Genomic DNA, 21479 nt, shown 5'->3' with positions numbered 1-21479 from the left:
TTTTCCCAAACACTAAGTTCATATTACATCATTTGCAGAGCCAATAAACCAAAGTATAGTGTTGTCAGCACACTCACCAAGACCCACATTGATCTTCTGGCAAACCCAGGAAAACACTGAATCGGCTCTAACCTGCTGCCCATGTTTAATGCCTAAGCAAGGTTTGCAAAATTCTAGTTGCCTTCAATAAGTAACTTGTTAGCGGCCAGGTGGTGAAGCAACTGGAATTGACAAACACAGCACAGACACCAAGAGCACACTCATTGACAAGATCTGTGCTCGCTCCAGGTCAGGCTTCAACAACTGCATGATGCTCCCAGCACAGCCACTGCCAGTTAGAAAGACACAGGCACAGAAGCACTGAACACAGTTTTGTCTCACCAGTTTTCTAATAGACCCCAGCTACACCAAAAAGAGCTGGGTCCCACTGATTACATGACCACACAGCAATGGAAAGGCAGACAGACTTTAGTCTTGCAAAAGAGATTTCAGCAAGGACGCAACACAAATTATTTCAGCCCATCTAAAGAGTGGACTGTGCTGGCTCTATGTTTTCTTGTAAAAAACAGTCCAAAGACAAATCAAATGGAATAGCCATTTTCAAGTGTCACTGTTTCTGCATCAAGGTATCTAATTTACAACATCAGAATGAGGAACATAATATATATTTACAATTTTTGAATATATTTTAAATATTTAAATGTGTTTTATTGTATGCTGATTGCTCAGACTAAAGTCCTCAAGGAAGAAACCACATGTTGAGTAGTGCTTTTTGTATATAGGACTTAGAAAAATATTAATAATTCATTCTAGTGTAGTAATCTTTCTAAAATTCATATACTTTTAAAAACTTTAAGATAAAGTGGTGTTAAAAAAATGTAATTCACACTAAGCTAAAGAACATTAGAGTTACAAGGGAAAGTTTACTTGTATAAGTAAAATAACTGTTTTAAGTCAGAGTACAGACTGAGCTACGCCATTGGGATTTTTGGGTAAGCCATTTGGACTTTAAAACAAATTTCTTCATTAAAGCAGTTAAAGTTTTAAACCCTCTTTATTAAGTTAAGCATGCCATACTGAAATTTCTGTATGATTCTGGTGAGCCTTTGAAGAATTCACACAATGTTTACAGACCCTAATCGCATCCAATGCGGTACCCAGGACCATGTGTCTTCGAAGGGAGACCTTCAGAAGCTTGTAATCCGAGGATACACGCAGAAGGGTTGCACTGAAATCTGCAGAGATTTTGCATCTGGAATATCCATATCTCAAAAACCAAACCAAACAAAACAAAAAAACAAAAACAAACAAACAAACAAACCACACAAACAAACAAAACCCCAAACAACCCAAAACCCCCAAAAACAAACACAAAACAAACAAACAAAAAACCCCAAACCCAACCAACCCGACTAGTTACTTCAGACACTATACTTTGCCTTACCTGCCTACATTTCATTGCTAACATTATTTGTATAATGACATAAACCCTGTTCAGGAATAGCTGATTCTACTTCGCCTTTCAAAAAACCCACATTTTGACATCAATTTCATAGCACACAAGTCCTCTCCTGACATACCTTCCCTTAATAAACACACTGGTAGCAAATTCCCTTTTATCATCATTTTTTTTTACCTCATCTTTTACATCATTCAGAAGAAAGATGAACTTGGAACGGAAATGCTCTTTCAAAGTTTTTGAATTCTCACTCCTGATATTTAAAATGCCATACACTTCCATATTGCAACAAACTTGCTTATAATCTTACCATATCATCCCAATCCAAGAACACTTTGATTATGGTCTGGCACATCCTTGGAAAGATATCTAAGCCACTTGGCAATACCCTTTCTAATCACTACATAACATTATCACACATTACTGTGCCACTATGTATGAGATTACCCATTAATGCTTAAGTAAGCATGCAATTTCATAGATAATATGAATCTCTTTAAACACCAGTAATTATTTTGAACAAGAAAATATCATGACCTAAATTGGTTGGGTCCCCCTTCCTGCTCCAGATTCTTCCTAAATCAGTCCTTCTGCACTGTATAATACTGAAACTCAAAGATAGGAAACCTTAATCCCTATTTAACAGGAAGGGTTATTTCCAGAAGACAGATGTGAATGCACATCAAAAGAGACAAAATTATGGTGACACATATTGGTCATGTTTTCAAAGGCCTGATCAATCCTCATTCAGACTAACCTAGTTCCCTAGCCCATCTTCAGCAGCCAGTAACAGGAAAAAAAAATATCATTATATACCTGCTCTCTCTGATTGCTTCTATACATTGCCCATGTGCTTAAATTGTAACTCAGTTGACCATTACTAAACTTCTTGCTAAAATGCACAACACACTCTCAAATACAGCCAGGCTGGATTATTCAAGCTGACTAAATGGCATATATGCTGAATTTAGAGATCTAGTTCTTGTGCTCCTTACAGTCCCCTTTTTACTAGGGCAAAATAAAGTACCTGAGTGATTTGTCTTACAACTAGCCATATCATAACTGAAAGATTTTTCCTTTCCAACAAATACAGTTCTCTAAAGGCTCTACAACAGCACTTTCCAAAGTTTTTGAACCTCAACTAGTGCCACCCAGTAACATTTCTGGAAGGCTAATATAATTCTTTATTACCATGCTGATTAAAAATCAACCTCTCTAAAGGCAGTGCCATTCCCTTGGAAGCAGTGCTTGAGATGTATGCAACCATGACAGTGCTTGAGAACACACCTACTGCCCTGGCCTGCTCTGTGATTCTCACAACACAAATAACTCCTCTTGTACAGCACGGTCGCTTGCCTGAGCAGGCTGCAGCTTGATAGCTTTCTCAACAGATGATTTATCACCTTATAAAACCAAATAGAAAACCCAGGATAGGAGAATATCCCTTCTAACTGTATTCTGCTGTATTTACCAGATTTCAACTCAATGACATTCCCAGATTGAAATGGTAACCCTGAAGTTTACTCAGTTTACTTGTTGCCACAGAGGTTCAGTTCCTTGGCTGTTTTCTGTTGGTTTTAGTTCTAAGGCTATCAAAGTGTGAAAGTTCAGGGTACTGCAAAGCCAATGTAATATACCAAAAACAGGGCTTGTCTTCTGCCCCAAAATCTCTAAGATAAAATCCAATGAATAAATATTTAAACTCCCCTCCCTACCCCGAAGTCATGATAACTCAAAATCATGCATCAGTAAGATGCCAGCTTCTAGTTAAGATATAAAAATCTCCAAGCACAAAGTCCTCCGTTGGCTATTCCCTCCCCACTTGCAAGGGCCAAATTTTGGGGGGAACTCAAATTATAGGTGACTTCAACAAGAGGTCATGTTCATTTCCTCACCATAATATGTACCACCTAGAAGGTATTCTTTCACACAGAACTAGATTTAAAGTTTTACATTTTCCCAACACCTTACTGAGATTAAAAAAAAAAAGTTCAGCACTTTTGCTGGAAACAGATCATGTAATAAGGTAAATGAAGCATCTTTCTGACATGACATGGTGGGTGAGTAGACCACCACTGTTACACTCAAAAAAAAAAAAACAAACAAAACAAAACGCACTCCAGAAACCATTTAGAACAGACTAAGCTGTTACTGTCTCATGGGATACCTCCAAACAAAAAACATACAGGCAAAAAAATCATGCAGAGGTGTTACCCAATCGCCTCGTGTGCGGCAAAAGCTAGCCATGAGCCTTCCTAATACTTCTGTCCTTTACACCGATGCATTTGCAGAGCAGTAACAGCACTACTTAGCACAGTTGTTCAATCTAGTAACTCCTATCATATGCCTGGAAATCCCATACATCTACAGAAAAACTTCAAACTTTCCCAAGCAGAGTACCTGTAGAGAAGAAAGAATAGTATTCCCCATGGACAGTACCAGCAAACAGAGGATGATAAGCTCAGCATAACTTAGGCACTTGGTGCCAAATTGACAGCAGAAAGGCTCAGCTTAACTCCCTGAGTAAGCCCTTGTCATCTTCCAAATCACAATAAAAGAATTCTCCTGCAAATAGTTCTGCTGGCTTAATGTGACACCAGGAGCTGACACCGGTGGCAGAAAGAAAGCATTCATTACTGTGCAAAGGAAACTTGATGTTGTGCCTAACTTCAGACCCAAAAGGATGTAACAACCAGACAATTAATGGCAGCGCTACTATTTAAAATCCTGGGACATCTGAAATATGCCCTCAAGATTGCAAAAAGCTTGTAAAAATAGACAAATTTGGTTTGACTGGGGAAGGAGAGGAGGAAGGTGGCAAGTTCCAAATCCCTTAGGAGAGAAAACCTGCCAGGGAAAGACAAGAACATCTCTTGATAGCAACCACAGAGTGAGAACAAACTTTTTGAATATGTAATGGTGAACTATTTAGACCACAGCTAAGTAACCTTGTAGAAGTTTTACACCACCACCACACCCCCAATGGTATTTTCTGCTTAGCTTGATCTCCCTGAAAAATGTGTTTGGTCCTTTGAAAGTTCTCATTTAGAAGACATTTTCATGTAGATATAGCCTACAGCCTCTTTTTGAGAAAAGCATTAACCAGAATGCCTCTCCATTTTTCAGTTGGTCATTCCAACACTATTAGTCCCAGGCAGGGAGTAGCAGAGATTTGATATGGTAGGGTTTATTTTAGCTTTGTTTTCTAAAACACTAAAAAAACTACATTGAGGCTTTCAGTCTTTTCAAAGTCAAGCACACGCCTTTGTAATCTTCACCACTGAGTATCAAAATTATAGTTTGATCTTAGCTCCAGTGCACAGAAAACTGACTGTACACTTAACATCCCTGTTGTAACTATGCTGAACACAAGAATTTATCCTTTTATATACATTCGATACAAACTTTCACTATAAAATTGTATTTTTTTTCCCCTGTACCACCAAGTGCATGGCACAAAACAAATTCACTGGCTACAACTTTTATTTTTATTCAATTTTATATTTTATTCAATATTTATATTTTATTCAATTAGTATTTGGACATGCTAAATAGAACTCATTTAGCATGAAATTAAGAGGTACAGCTGGGGGGGGTAATTAGCATTTTACAATATTTCATGTGTCACCATCACAGTTCCTCACAGACTTTCAGAGCAGCCGAGTTTTCAACTTCTACAGATCAGATTCCTGACAGCAAACCATCACATCCAAAAATGACATTTTCAATGCTATCTGAAAAATCATGTTCAGATCATCTGCTAAGCATATTCTGGCAAAAGCAGAAATAATTTTATTCTCCTAGGTTGTATTTCATGGTCTTAACCTCAAAATAGCCCTTTATTCACAAATCCCTCCTAAAAACAATAGGAACTCACCCACTTGAGCAATATCCACAAGTGAAAGGGGATGTCTGGAAAAAAACTGAAAGGCCAACACAATATACACATGCCATTGGAGAAAATTACCCTTAATTCCAGCTTCTAATTTTTCACTTGCTTGACACTGCAAACTCTTAATATTATATTTGCATTTACATGTATTTCAATGTAGTTGTCAGAACAGGAGCCAGAAATCTCAATGACATTTCCCTCTGCTTTCCAGTATGGCAACTGTAGCAACAAGATTTTCTTTTTTCAGACTCAAAAGCTAGGAAGTACTTCTCCAGCTACAATTAGTTCGTAGTGTTATTTTGGTAACATTTTGATGACAAGGGGTCCTTTCTGGGATCATCTGCTTTTACACCAGTGTGCTCAGATATCTCAAAATATGAAAACTAATTTTTCTATATTTCAGCACAAACATGAATTCTTATTTAACTAGTCAATACTCATTAACATTTACATTTGAGAGTTTCTCCATTAGGTTTCAATTTAGTCTCATGCTACTTCAATACTAGGTTACCTACTCAGGTAATTCACAACATTAGCCAGCAACTTCCACTTTCACTAAGGCTTGGAAGCCCCGTAATCAAATTCAGCAAGAAAAAAACCCAGCTCTACGTAGACTTACAGATATTTCTGGTAAAATCCCAATCTCCCCAAATAGCCTGCAATTTCATTTAATTCCTCTCCACCAACCCAATCCACCCATTTCCTTTCTTTTCAGAATGCAAGAAAAAATACAGATATTTGACAGATATGGAATACCACACATATTTTAAAATACTAAAATAAAAGATTGGTTTAGACCTTGTGACAGAGTTTTGTTACCATATGAGAGCTCACACAGGAAAGAAAAACACCAGAAAAGTTACCCATATATCTACTTCCTCATACTCTTCATCTTATTTAAATTCCTGACCATGACAGACTTTACTACAGCATAACTCCAAATTTTTCTATCCATTTGATTTTTTCAAGCTTTCAGTAGGCATCCTTTTTTTCCCATTGTAAGAAAACTGAGTTACCTTTTCTAAAGCTGAAATAACATGAGCTCTTCTGTGCCGATCTAACATATGGCCACTGCCAGAAAGATGACTCAGTGCTCCTCTTCTCTCTGGGTTTCCCCAGGCACCCCCACCAACCCCACTGAACTCACACTTGGGAAAAGAAGAGGGAGCTTTCTACCAGCACAGCACAATGAATTTGACCAGTAAAGGGTCTTTCTTGCCAGTTTTGGTGGTGGCTAGAGGAGAGAACACTGTGCAGCCAGGAACAGAAGACTCCTGCCTGATGGTGACAGCAAATAGTCATTAAACCACCTCAGCCACCTCACATACCTCCCCCCGTGCCACTCATTCAGAATGTCCAAATTTTTATCTTTCCTAATCAAATATCTTTATAAAGAAACCCAACCTTTCAATTTTTCAAGATTTTGTTTCTATTAAATCTCTAGCAAAGAAACATTTGCCTTACTACAAGGTGACAAGTTCCCACATACAATTCTCAATGCTCCTGACTCCTTACAGGAACCAGGACTTTCAGACACATTCATCATGTATGTGCATAAAATGATGGTGATCACACAACCAAATGCACTTTGATCCCATACGTATTACATATAGTTAATATGGAAGCATCATAAATTACTCCTGCATCATAGTTACAGATGTACTTCATCATCAGCAAATGGCTTTTTCACCCATCTCACTGCAGGTAAGCACCTGGGAGAGGTATCTGCCTCTTTGATTACCTCGTGCTTTAAAGAAGCAACTACAATTTTGACAAAAGCAATAACACAGTAAAAAAAACTACCAGCTCTGCCAAAGTTATCATTTAAACAGCAATTCAATGGCTGAATTGCTTTAAAGCAAACCAAAGGTCAGGGGAGAATATGAGGGCTTGTAGGTCAACACAAAGCCTGAAGAATTATATTCAAGTACAGGAAAGTGTTCATATTTCCTCTAGCAGAGAAGCAAAAAGTTAACACAATTATGAACTGAACAGACATTAATATTGAACTTGTCCAGATTTGTCTGGAGTGTTCACTCATTCTCCCCTCTTTCTTTTTTGGGGGTTTTGGGGTTTGTTTGGCTGGTTGGTTTTGAAGTATCTTTGGAAGAATTAAGCCTTGGTCCAAAACCTAGTGAGTACACTCCCCACACCTATGAAATACTATAACCAATCATGGCAAAAACCGACCTGGTATGCACTGAAGGCTACTACACATGTGAACCACTGGATTGAAGTTCTTACTCTCTACCTACCACTAATAGCTAGGCTTCAATAAATATGTAACTGCTAGTTTATCTCATCTTTGATTCCACAGCACCCCTGCTGGCCACAGCATCTGCTCAGCTAGCGTATTTAAGAGGCAACAAGATGAAGAAGCATCTTCTGCAACCCTATGATTTTGTACTGGAAAAGCGTTGTTGTTTAGTGTTTTCAAGGAACCTTTTTTATTTAAAAAAAAAAAAAACACAAACCCCAAAAGTGTAGGGCAAAAGAGATGCAGCTAAACTAGATCTTTTCAATGTGTGGCAATAGAGATTCCTACAAAAGAAGTTCATTGAAACTATCTGTGTTTTGGCTTGCAAGACGTATCAAATGCAAGTACAGACAATTGAATTTGGTCTTGGAGGAGAAAGCTTCTGTTTACTCATTATGAGTTAAGAGCAATGGTAGAAGACCAGCCCAGAAAAGAAAAAAAAAGAAAAAGAAAAGAAAAAAAACCCAAACAAAAACACTAAAAACCTGACCAATGTGCATAGGGACTGCTAGGTAAGAACCGCAATAGGAAAGAGTCAGACAAAGCAATTATTCATCAAGAAACTGCTCTAACCCTGGGACAGTTGCAACCCAGTAACTACAAGTTATGTAAGGCACAAGTCAAGCCAGGGATGATCCCAGCAGCACAAACTACTCTTTTTCTAGATTTTCTCAGTCTGTAAAGATCTAATGTCTACTAGGCATCTATATTGGAATATTCAGAAAAAAAAAAATTCTGCATCCTATAGAAAAGTCACAGCACCCTGCCTGTCTTCCCTCAGTACGTGCACTAGTTCTAGTTAGTGCACTATTGTACAACAAAATCTGACAGCAACTCAGGTATTTTTATTAAGCAAGTCACAGGTTAACAACTAGTTCTATCACCTCCAGTAAATTGCTGGGGTTTGTTCTCGTTTGTTTGGGGTTTTTTAATTAAAAAAAAAAGAAGCACTTTTACCCATGGCAACTAAGGCCTCCTTTCTAACTTGTTTTTGATTGTAAGAAAATGTGTGGTCTTGCATTTGAGAGGAATATTCAAAACATAATGCTAACTTTAATCCAAATTATAAAGGACAACGATGGGATTAAGCACTAGTTCATAAACATCTACATTACTCTGGATGTGAATTTGTTTTGGTGCTTCTCTAGGATTAAATGGGAGGTACTGTTACAGTCAAATAGGAGCTTATGACTTTTTTTTGTTTGTTTTAATGACCAAGTCAGGGATTTTTTTAGGGTTTTTTTTTTTCCACCCTTAACATAGATAAGAGCCAGTGATACACACCCAGAAAGATTTGCCATGGCAGCAAAATCACAGTGAATTACTTGGGTGCCTGATGCCTTTTTCATTGCCAGACTTCTCTTCCCTCCCTCGTTACCTCCTCCTGCAACATCTTTTCCAGGGCCACAGCACCAGCAAGCATGCAAGCACATTTACGCGCTTAAAACAAATGCTCTTCTGGTTGTATCACGCTTGCCAGTATTACTGTGATTAGCTAAGGGAAAACTTCAGCCACAAGCTGAATTGTTTGCCTGGCTTTGTTTAGCTTTTAAATGGACACAGGCTCAAATGGCAGACTCAGCACATTTCCCCTAGAGACAGGCAGTCACCTGCTCACACCCTGTCAAATGAAGCGTGAGGGCACACACACATACCAGCACACTCAACTGGATCGTAATGACAGTATACGGTGCTAAACGAACATGCAAGAATTCGTATCATCTACTGAGTGCCCCAGCAAGAATCAAAGGAGTTAGGCTCCAAATTCAGAGCTCTGGACATCAACTCTGACGCTCCTGTATTTCAAAGAAGCATCCAGGCTAGAGACTGAGAAAAAAGAATCAGATTGCCTCTGGTTGCTTATACAAAGTAGTATTGAAACCCCAAGTCACTCGTGGGGAATTTATTTTCTTTAAGTTGAGATTGTAGTGCTTACAGTATTTACCCATACAGCTGTAAAGGCAGTGACTTTGTAAATTATCCAGAAGCAGAAATCATGACCTCTGTGAGGAAATCTTCAAAATAAATTCTTTACTTCATGCCATAAAATATGGGAAAATTTCCAAGGTTGATTCCATTATTTTACACAAAAATACCAAGGCTGACAGTAGGCAATAATTCTTTAATTCCTGGTTCTTCCTCTCATGCCTTACCAGAGAGAAAAACTAATGTTTCCTCATTTAAAGTCTGACAATTGGTTGCCTGCAAGAATCTGAAAGATAGACCTCAAAGAGCTAAGACTGCTACTGAAACATGAAAAGGAGGAACATGGCAATGGTACCGTCCACTGTGGGAGGGTAAGGAGCAAAGAAAAACCCCACATATCCCTGAGAAACACCAAGGAAAAAAAAATTCATTCATGCTGAAGGAGGTGCACAAAATTCCTGTTCTTGACTTCTAGCATTCTAACTAAGCCAAATATTTTAAGTCTCACCTACTTTTGGGCTTCTGACCTTTGAAAACAAGTTACCTCACAGACACTCTCGCCTATTTGGTGATAGAAGGAGAAGAGTGGAATTACTTTCTGCTTTCTGAGTAACCTATGGCTTATGGAGGAAAAGCATCATACCCCTATGGAGCCTAACACCGGGATATGACCCCCATGCACAACAGAGATGCAGGAAGAAGAGAACTCAAATAACCTTTGAATGCTATTTATAGGCAAACATCCCACTTGAACTCTTTTCTCCAAATTTCTAGCATTTAGTGGGAAACCGAGTCCAAATGGGCTGCAATTGCCTTCCTGAATCAGAAAATGGCTCTGGCTCAGTACAGTACTCAGTGACTAACTGGGTTTAAAAAAAAAAACACTTGAAAACACTTCTACATTTTCAAGCAAAGAGCTAAGAGTAAACTTTGAGGACCAGTAACATCATCGACTTAACTCAGAAGCCCATGGACTTTTAGCCCCCAGTTTATGCCAATTATGTATAGCAAAGCAAACCAAAATACTCAAGTATTTTCAGAGGATGACCGAGTCTGCAACTTCTTTAAAAAAAAAAATCACTACCCTAATGGTGTATAGCACAGCCTAGTGTATAAGTTCATGTTTCAAACTGAACTTTTGAGAAACTGTCCATAAAACCTCTCCTCTACCTAGGAGGATCCACAGCCTTTCAGTGTACTGTCATTACATACATGCTGCATAAGAAAACATCCTGAAAATAAGATCTCTGGGAATGCCACAGTAGATTACAGAGTATAAAACGACCAAAAATCAGGATGTTACAGTCTTCAGAAAGAAAATACGGAATTTATTTTAATATGACCCAACTTGAAGAAAGAACACACTAATGCATTAGAAAAAACACATTCCTCTACAAACACAGTCCAGGGGACTCATACCATCACATCTTTTTATTCTTTTGCAGCATCCTCCTACAGTTCAAAAACAAAAAGGGAAGCGGGGACAGGTGCATCAAGAGATGCACTTTCACCTAGGTCCACATCTCTGAAGCTATGCTTCTTCAGATGGAGTTTTTGTCCATCAGAGGTCACAGAATCCAATGTGTGGCAGGCACACAGAGCACAAGTTTTACTGAGCTTCTTTGGAGCACAATGCAGAGAGAAATTGTAACAAGCATTAATCCAATGGACAGCTTCTGGATGGAGCTGTTTCAAATAGCAAGTATGGAAAAGTCCAGCCAATTATGATTTTACTAAAGCAAACCTCTTCCATCATTTATCTCCAGGTCTTTGCTCCTATCTGCGTAAAGACTAAAATAAAGTTGTTTTATCTCTTATTCTACCTCTACAGTTCAGGACAATCAGGCACTGGGTGTGCTCACTGTAAGAGAAGGCTAATAGTCAAAAGCACAGCCACATTGCAAGTTTCTCCTCTTTTCATTAACTAAATTTTCCTACATGCTCCTTTCCCTGTAGAGACTTCGAAAACATGCTCCATGCTTGTTTTTGGCAATACAGGTCAAAGCCAACCAGAAGTCAGGCCAGGTTCGTTAGAATATTCTTGCTCACCGTGGCCTTCCTCTGTTACTCAGAAGCCATGTAATTCTTTGAAAGCAAAGATAGAATTTTAGCCTTTATAGCGATTCAGATTCATGAAGCTTTTTTAAAGGACATACCTAAACAGGAGTGTCAGCAAATACATAATATACACACACACACACACACAGAGGAATAATCAACGGCACAAATACAGAATAATTTGTTCAGGTAACAATTCTTCAGCAAAGTATTGGTAGATTTAAAGTCAAATTCAACTTGCAAACCAACATGTCTCCTGCAAAAGGCAGACAACAAACTGGGATGTATAAATAAAAGCACAGCTTGCAGTACAGATGAAATAACACTCCTACTCTCCATGCATCAATAGAGCTCAACTTAAGTAATATGACTAATTTGGGGCAACAAGCTATGAAGAACAGAGATCACATACAGAGACTCCAGAGGAGAACAAGAGAAGATGAAAGTCTAAATAACATCACTTAAGAGCAGAGAAAGATTTGATGTTATTTAGCTTAAAAAAAACCCCAAAACCCACACCACAACACCAACTGAGGAAGATGACAGTCTGCAAGTCAGTTCTAAGGATGGCTGCATTGAAAAAGGGAACACTGAACTTGGATACAATGCATAAAACAAGCAGCCAAAGCAAGGCCACTAAAAAAAACACTAATTGCTTTATTACGACAATTTTCTTCCTTCCCTCGTGAAGCTCTTCCAAAGCAGCGTAGTGCCCCTTTTGCCCCAAGTTACGTATTTCAGCATGTAACACTAAGGACTGATACTCGGAAAAACCTTCTCATCCTAAGGACTGCAGTTGGCTTGGCATGCTGTGGAGCTTCCAGCACTGGAGATAGTTTGTCTAACCAGTTCTTAAAGCCACATGTCAGGAATGACACAAGCATAGCTGAATTTGCCTGGGGAGAAGGAAGAGAAGGAGATAAATCTAGATCTACGGAGATTTCTTTCAGCCCTATTTTTCAAAAAGTTTTAAGAAGCTGTACAGAATTTGAGGAAAAGGTGATGGCTAAATGACAAGTTAGTAATTGCTGTTTTAGAGATAATGCTTTGTTACACAGGGGAAAAAAAAGTTAAGAGAACTGCACTGTGCCTTTTGTTCCCACGGCAAGTATTTTCTTGATGGATATGAGGATAAATTTGTGCAATGCAATAATGTTGGGGGTTTTTTTTAAGTTTCCTAGGACGTGTTGAATCCTCAAGTATTTAAATACCTCATATTCACAAAGAATATAAACTCCATTTTTGTGTATGATGCTTAACGTACTACAGCTTGTTTTCAATCAAGAGATTTAAGTTCTTACTTTTCAAAATAAGGTCTTTAAAAAGGCAGAAAATAATTTATAATAGGCAATGAAGATGCTCATGCCCCACTGCAAAAAAAGCCACCTGCTTCCATAAGTAGAATCAAAGACGAGTGGCAGTATATTTTACATAATTTTATTTTTCATTCATCTGGTGAAAACTAGCTTGACTTTCTAGAAATAAGCAGAATTTGATTATTTATGTTATGCATATACTATATTATGGTTTATTTTGCTGGAAACTCATTTATTGTAATTACTTCCTAAATATACAATAGTAATATTTTGTCAAAGGTAAGTTACCAATTGAAAAAAGCAACAGATTCACCTGTTATACCATATATTGTAAAGCATTAATTAAAACAGTATAATCTGTTGCTTCTGACACTTTAAAAAACCCAAATATTTAATACCATTATAAAACTGATAGAACAATGTATCGTAGGTCCACCAACAAGAGCTCAGTTAATTCCTCTCATGTGCCCTGAGACACTCCTCACAGCACACAAACTAGACAGTTTAAGCAACTCCTACATAAACAGGTAGCAAGCAGCCCTGCTTCCAATATAATTATGTTACATTGCACAGTATACTTCCAATCAGCCCCAGAAGGGGTGGCTACACACTGAGACTACCAACCTGCCTTACCAGTCTTTCTAGTATGGAGCTAAGTGGCTGGCACTAGTTACTGCCACCACACTTTGCCATTAAGTTACAGAACATCAAAAAAATTGAAATCTGAGTGGGGAGATTCAGCTCTGATCTTCTGCACACTATGAAGCATTCACTTAATACTCAAACTCTGTTCTGAACACTTCTAAACTCTGGTTTTATCATCATGTGCTAAGGAAACTACATGACTGACATGCAGAAAATGATAAAAAATGCAAACCTAAAACCCAACTCTGTGTAATTGAGTTTTTTTAATAAACTATTAATGGAGTCTTCTTGCAGGAGATACAAGCAAGAAACACAGGCTTTTCTACCTTCTCACTCCTTCCTCACGCTCCTGATGCACTTAGGGAGAAGAGTTACATTTTGATGAACTCAAACTTGCAAGCATAGTAACTGCTTCATTTCACAAGGTTAACATCTATGCTCCCCTCTTACACAGGCATCACAAAGGAAGAATCTTACCAGTAGCCATCTGTTTAGAGAGGAAAAGCATGGACATGAATGAAACAGAACAACACAGAAAAAAATACTATACCACACTCAAACAAGATACATTTTGTGGCAAGACACTTGGGTCAACAGCAATATTTACCAGATATAAGCTTTAAGCGACCTGTGGTTTGAGCTAGTGTTCTAACTTTTTTTCTGTACCTGATTAATATCAGAGACCCGCATAACCAGCTTACCTGCAACATTGCTAAGCAAGATCTTTATTTACCAACTCTAGCACAAATCTCAAGACAACTAAAACAAAAGCTTGCTTCAATGTACTGTCAACAAACAAGTGTCTTACTCTCTGTCCCACAACAGACCCCTTGTACCTTGTAAGGGGTACCAGCTCCCCAGTACAGACCACAGTGCTACACAGCCAGCTCTAAGCTGATGGCCAGCAGTAGCACAAAGCCCAGTGTAAGCTTCTGCACCCCACTGCAAAGCCTGAATGTGATTATTTTCTCTTTGATGGATGAAGGAAGAATACTTGTAAACAAAAGAAAAAAGTAGGATCTCCTCTTGGTATAGGCTAAATTCCATCTCAATTCAGGCATTACGTAGGACTGTCAATAAAGCACTGCTGCTTTTCTGCCCAGACCCTCCCTAATTTCCTTCTATGGCTGAGGCTACTCCAAGCACTAATATAACAAGAAGTCCTGAAAAAAACACTGAATGGAAAGAAGTTTTTAATCAGTAATATCCCCGTATTGGAACAGGAGAGCAAAGGGGATTTTATCTTGCAGAAGAATCCAACTTGCATGAAAAAAAAAATATGACAGAAGTAAAACAGAAAGCAGTAGATATCCAGGACTTTGCAAAAATCATGTTAAAAGGAGACTTGCACAAGTTGTTTACAGTACGGTCATGAAGCACTGGCTGATTAATTATGATTACCTCTGATATATATAGATAGATATAGACATATATATATAAATATGCAGACAACTTAAGAAATTGAGGAGTACCCTGGCCAATTTTAATACTTCACAATTAAAACCTGTAACTTTGTCTCATCTCTTCCCACTCCCCATCCCCACTGAAGAAAAGTTAAAAATCGCAGAATATATCTTCGCCAAAGAATTCCAAAAGCATAGTGTTCAGATCTGGTAAGATAATTTAGCTGCCTGATACCTAAAAGCATCAATTAGAGTGTTACGACAATGAAACTGTTCTTCACAGCAAAACCCAACTGAAAAAGAGCCAAAGAATATGAAGCTAGTACATTTAACACACTTTCAAAGTATAGAAGTTAATTTGACTAAGAGCAGGATTAGACTAGACTTCTTCTAATCTAAAAGCCTACTAATTAGAAAAAAATATTTAAATCATGCAAAACCTCAGAAAAATATAATATTAGTAATTCAATTACATGCACAAAATTCAGACAGTTTATCCAACTTACTCAAAAGCACAACACATCTGTACATTTCACATACCATATATTCCTTCCCACTCTGAATCTTTAGGTGGTGAAGAAAGAAAATGAGCAAGTCACTGTAATGTGCCAGTATCAAAAAAGGCAAAAGCTTTCCAATTAACAAGACAGTGGTGATTTTAGCAGTAGTACAGCTTTGATCTCTAAAGAAAGGCCTAGAATGAAGTCTATTCAAACTTTCTTAATGAAAACTGTTTCTCTTGATTTGTATACTGTGTCCATGTAACACCAAGTATTTCAGATCAGATCAAATTAAGGTGAAAAGCCTTTCTTGGTTTAAAAAAAAAAAAGTATCAGTCAAAACAGTTGGACTAAGGTAAGACTTCTGCCATGTTGAAGGTGGCTAAACAACTTCAAATTTGATATTGCTACATTTTTACAATATAGTTCCATCTTTGTTCAAATTCCAGCAATTGTCTCTCAAATTCCCCCCATTAAAGGCCCTATTTTTCTTTTTTATTCAAAAACACCAATACAGACCTAGAAATGTATTTGTTACATTCCACAAGCACAGGGGTGCAGCCATTAAACTGACAAACATGAATCGTCCATTTTCTGCAGTCCTCAACTTTTACAGTTTGAAGTGGAGCTTGAATAACTCTTCAGAGATTAAGTTTCTAATGGATTAGATGCCCACCTCCATTTAAATCACAACTAAGTTACTCGTCAACCCTAAGAAATGAAACACCAGGTCCACACACGAATCTTACTGATCATAAACAACATGATCAAAGAATTTATCTAGTCCAGTCTCTGCCACTTTCCAAGGGGTCTCTCTGATGCAGGATGAAAGCAAGCTGTGCATCTTTTGAACTGTTCTTTTAGACCACAGCTCACTCCCCAGTAGTGCTGGATCACAGGTCTATCTTGTCACATTCGAGTCCTCTAATGTTGGGGGAAACAAATATAGTTCACTTTATTTTATCTTAATAATAAAAAAACCAAACCCTTGCTGTTAGTGAATAATGAATGGGTTTGGTCACATCACACACACACACAAAAAAAAAGCAGGTTTGGTCAACAGTTTGGCGAGTAAATATAGAGATACACATACACACACTGGAAAGCATTCAATTTTACAATTGCTGAATCTCACTCTATCCTTTCAGTTTATCCTAAAGCAGGCAGATTTTATCTGAGCCCATTCATATTTTGACCTGTGTTTTGTATTTCCACTAAGTAGGTGATTACTTCCACTTTTTGCCTTCCCCAGTTCCAGAATACACAACCCATTCCCACCCCCACAGCTCATCCCACCAGCTTTCCAAAGAGCAGTATCAGGCCCTCATGCCTGAATCAGGTACTGCAATTCACCAGGTATTAAAAGACACTTGCTACTAAAACTAGATTTCTCTTTCACCATTTATACTGCATTTAATCCTACAAAGTGTCAAATACACCAAACCATCTATGTGAGGGTCTCTAGTCACCTTTAATCCTGTATTTCAACAGAAAAGAAGGATGTATGTAACTCTGCTCCCTGTTTGAACATAAGGATGTACTCACACCCATTTCATTAAGCAAACCTTGGCTGAACATGGTTCCTCTCCAAAATACCCTGATTTTCCTCACAAGCCTCCTTATAAACAACAGCAGGACTTCTGAAGAACTCACTGCTAACAAAACTCCTCCCTGTGTAGATACTCAACAGGAACACCAAGTGCTCCAATGCTAGACAAAGAGTTTCTTTACCACTTTCTTCTGCCTCTATTTTTTGATGCTTCATTGTCAAAGTGCTTCAACATTCATATTGAGAAGGAACATGCTCAAAAGCTCTGCTGGTAAGGATACAGGCACCCAAGCTACTTCAAGGTAAAAATCAGTTCAGTAACATTCTACGTCACTTCCCAGAAAACTCAGCAAAACCATGCTGCAACACTATGAACAGGGTATTTTAACTGCAGGGATCAACATTTTGATGTTTTACAACTTTCTGTGTAATTCTGTGTTTTGAGTGCAAAATACACCAAACCAGCATCCAGGATGTTTATGTGACCACATGCTTCAACCAACACCTTTCTCTAGCCTCTTTAAGAAACAACCTGTACTCCAGAAAGAGGACTGCACTGCATAAGTTATTTCCCCTTCCTGATGCCTATAACAGGCGGGACCAGAAAATGAAAGAGCTTTAACCTGTTAAACTTTCCCCAAGTCTTTGGAGGCGAGTTTGCCCTTTTAAGAACACATGTTGAGGGACCCACAGAGGAACCTGCCAAGAAAAGCAAGAGCTCTGAAGGCTGTAACCGTTCATTCACAGCAGCAAAGAGCTCTCATCCTCCAGCAGTCAACTACTGTCCCTAAAAAGGAAATTTAATAGGCAACCTTACTGAAGATCCACAGAAGAACCACGATTCTTCAGAGCTGGAATATTATTTTAAGAAATCAAGTCCCGTAATTAGCAGCGGAGCTGAACATTTCTAGTGCAGAACATGAATCCACTGTCAGAATGCTAAGAATCTGTTTAATTACAGTCTGAAAAATAGAAACATCTCTGAACAGTATGGTTCTCTTTCCATAGGCTATTTTACCTATAAATCCCTTCTTTGCTACTAGAAGTCAAACTGAAGGAAGGTATACAAAAGACTTGGTTTGTTTAGGATAACTTCCCAAAGAACAGGATTCAATTGTTTTAATTTATCTTCCATTTCTGAAGATGAAAACAACTCATATTTATGATGTTCACAGAACAGTGAAGTCTCTCCTTCAGAATGTAAAATTAGTTTTTTTGTGAAATAATACAATTGCTGACAGTTGTTTAAAGATAGTTGTTCATTAACAAAGTGCCTGCACTTTGCTTAAACAGACTACAGAAGGAAGTACAGTTGTCCAAACTAAAGCTAATCAGCCAGGTTTTCAGAGGACCTAGTAAACATAAGGAATTTAACCACTGTTTGTGTGCACATGTACGTATGTATGTCTGTGTATATTTGCTGCTATGTTACGGGGGGCGAGGCACAACCCTCTTGCTAGAAACTCTACTTAAGACTGTCATCCTCAGCATCCAAAACCACAAAATATTTTAAGTCCTCTTGGAAACATAATAAACAAGCTGAATTGAAAAAAAAAATTATCCAGCACTCTTATGATGGGTAAATATAATGTATAGAAACATTTTTAAGCAGTTCAACTAACCTCTGGCCTCCACAGTTGCATATACAGGCCTAACCAGCTCTCAAATCAAGACAGCTACTTAAAAACAAAACTCCCACGTATCTTGAAGAGTGCAATGGTTGAAAACCACTTCTGCATAAGTAATTTGAAGAACATCATCCCATCTGGATGTAGTTGCTAGAACTTACCTGCCAGAATTAATGAACAGCATGTCCATGTGAGATCTGAGCATTAAAGGATTCATGAAGAATGAGCAAAACTAGTTTTGCAAGTCATACTCATTAAGATCCTAATGACACAGGCACAAACCCTACATGTGAGAAACCCTAAGAAATCCGAGACCCTAAATGCAAGACCAATTTTCCTCTAGATTGTAAGTTAGGGTCAAGCCTCCCACAGGAGAGGGGATCATGACAACAAAGGCCAAGCTACCCTGGAAACCACATCAGCCAAGGCCATAGCTAAACTATTTGTTTGAGCAACAGTTCTGCCATCTACTTTTGCAAGCTATCCTTAACACTGGGGACTAACATAACAAGAGAAATCACTTGCTTTTGCCAAACTACAAAACAATAAAAAGTCCCAACATTAGGCCACTTTGTTGCCATGATGTAAACCTAGAAGCTCACTTAAGGTTAGTTAGAAAGGGTATTTTCAGCCAAACCAGCCAGAGAAATCCAGTGAAGATATTAGAACACCTCCCAGAAACACTAGCTTCTTTTTCAATCACTTTCAAATTACGGCTTTTAATAATAAACTACCAGATTCTCAGTGTCTCCTTTAGGATAGCCTAATTATATTTTTAGTGTTCAAATTTACAGTGGGAAAGACAAGTACTGGTTAACTAGAGGACTTTCTTAACAGTATTTTCAGTCTTTTGATCTCGCACATTCATCAACTGGCATTAATTTTGTCCAGTCTTTTTAGAGAGGGAGATGGAGCCCCCAAACAAAAGCACTCTTTTCTTGATTTGCTCTTCTTTCCAGATTCCTTCTATTCTGTCCAGTTTCTACATCCCTACTCCAAGCACTCAGGGAATCAAAGCATGGAAACCTCAGCTTAAAAACAAATCATCTAATCCCAGGGCCAAGTGGCCAACTACTGCTTAGAAATCTAAAGAAAGCATTCTCACAGGCATTTCAAGAAGCAATGGTATCTCCTAGATTTGTTAAATACTGTGAAATCATTTTGAACACTGCAACCCTAGATGTAAGCACATACATCAGAGACTGAGTGCCCTCGTTAACACTAGCCATCAGACATCTCCACTGACAATTTATAAAGCTAGCAGTAAGTTTTAGAACACACCAGTCACCAGGTACAGGAGAGAAACTGAAACTGATTTTCATTTTTAAAAGTGCTTAAAAAAGGATCAGATTATTCAAATTCTCTTAGTGTCCAGATGTATCCCAGAAATAGTCTATCTTCCTGCAAAGCAAAGTTTGGCCCCCAAGAGTTATATCAGGTTAGAATAATTTTAGGGGACCACCTTTAATTAGGCTGCTGCTGCAACTTTCTGCTGACAAAAGGTATGCTATGTTCTAAGTTGGGTTTTTTTCAAATTCAAAATTCAAAGAGAGCCCAAAGCCTGAGTCCCTTTCCCCCGCTTCGCTTCCTCAGAATGCAGTTCTCCTTTAAGACTCTACATAGCTTTACATCTAAACACCTGCAAATAAATGCTATTTTATCTAGCTCTTAAGTGTGTTCAAAGCTAAAGTCTGAAAACTCCAATTTCAGCACACTACTACTAGTCTGAGTATGCGCCCATAATGATCAAACAGGCAGGGTTTTGTTTCAAGGCAGGGTTTTTACATCTTTTTGTCCTTGGAATTCTGAAACTGACAATTTTCAAATCCATTGTAAACACCCCAGTCACAAACCTTCCCTATAGAAGTAACAAATGTAGTAGCACTATGTTCATCTAGTCTGGTTCTGAAACATGAACATTAAATATGTGCTTCCCAACAGTCATATCTCAGAAACACAGAATGGAAAAATATTTTTGTGAAAGTAAAACCAGAGAAACAAGTATTTCACCTGTAAATTTCTGGAGTAATGAATTAATAATTATATATTGACCAAAGCAGCAGAAAAAAATTGTCATTTTAGCAAGTCTACTTCCTTCCACTCTCTCCCCTTTAATCCTCCCTCTGGTAACACATGTTGTCTCATCTGATCAATGAAATACCATTTAATTCAAATTAACTCTTCTAACTTTCTATGTACAGAAAGAGTGGACCTAGCAACCCTCAAGAGCTGTAAGAAATATGAGCTTGTTTTCCATGTTCTGCTGCACATCGTCATGATAACTTCCCAGATTTGTCAGTGTTTCACCAGGGTCAAAATTTACAGGTTGCCAGATCTGTATGCAAGTTAAGTTCAGAAAAAAACTATAGAAAGAAAGTACCTGCTGCCTCCAGTAAGGCTTCTAGTCTTGCTTGTGTTTCTGGATCCACAGTCCTCAAGTCTGCACCTTCTGCAGCACTCGATAAGAATAACTCCGACGTGGTTTTAAGCACTGGATTATCAAGATCTTCTTGGTCCAAAATAAATGATTCAACCTGTTTGCCAAGTTAGAAAAAAGAATTTTACCATTTTTGAAGTTTTATACTAAACCTGTAGTATTAGGAAAAACACAAAATAATTTAACTATATTATCATAACCATGTTTTAACTGTATAGATTATAGGACACAACTGTAAAAAACATGCAATCAACGTGCTGAAAAGGTAGTTGAAATCACAAAAGAAAAATCTCTGTGAAAAACAGCTTAATGTAAAAATTACAACTAACAAGATCTTAAAACTACAGCAAGGGCAACTCAGATTAAATATTGAAAAAATGTTACACATTTGGACAGTTAACCACCAAAA

The 21479-nt window shown here is 38.0% G+C and overlaps 1 protein-coding gene across 1 annotated transcript in view; it reads right to left on the bottom strand.

The window, feature by feature from the left end:
• The window catches only part of ANKHD1 (ankyrin repeat and KH domain containing 1), a 108041-nt gene extending 86878 nt beyond the window's left edge, over positions 1–21163 (bottom strand). Inside the window, exon 1 of the mRNA XM_010565980.1 lies at positions 21014–21163. The gene's annotated coding sequence lies outside the window, so the exon portion shown is untranslated. The remainder of the gene's footprint in view (positions 1–21013) is intronic.
• Between the last annotated feature and the right edge of the window lie 316 nt (positions 21164–21479).

This window comes from Haliaeetus leucocephalus, unplaced genomic scaffold, assembly GCF_000737465.1.
Source record: "Haliaeetus leucocephalus isolate CR32 unplaced genomic scaffold, Haliaeetus_leucocephalus-4.0 Scaffold199, whole genome shotgun sequence".
NCBI lineage: Eukaryota > Metazoa > Chordata > Aves > Accipitriformes > Accipitridae > Haliaeetus > Haliaeetus leucocephalus.
The sequence above is the reverse complement of the archived record's forward strand: the minus strand, read 5'-3'. Positions and strand labels throughout refer to the sequence as shown.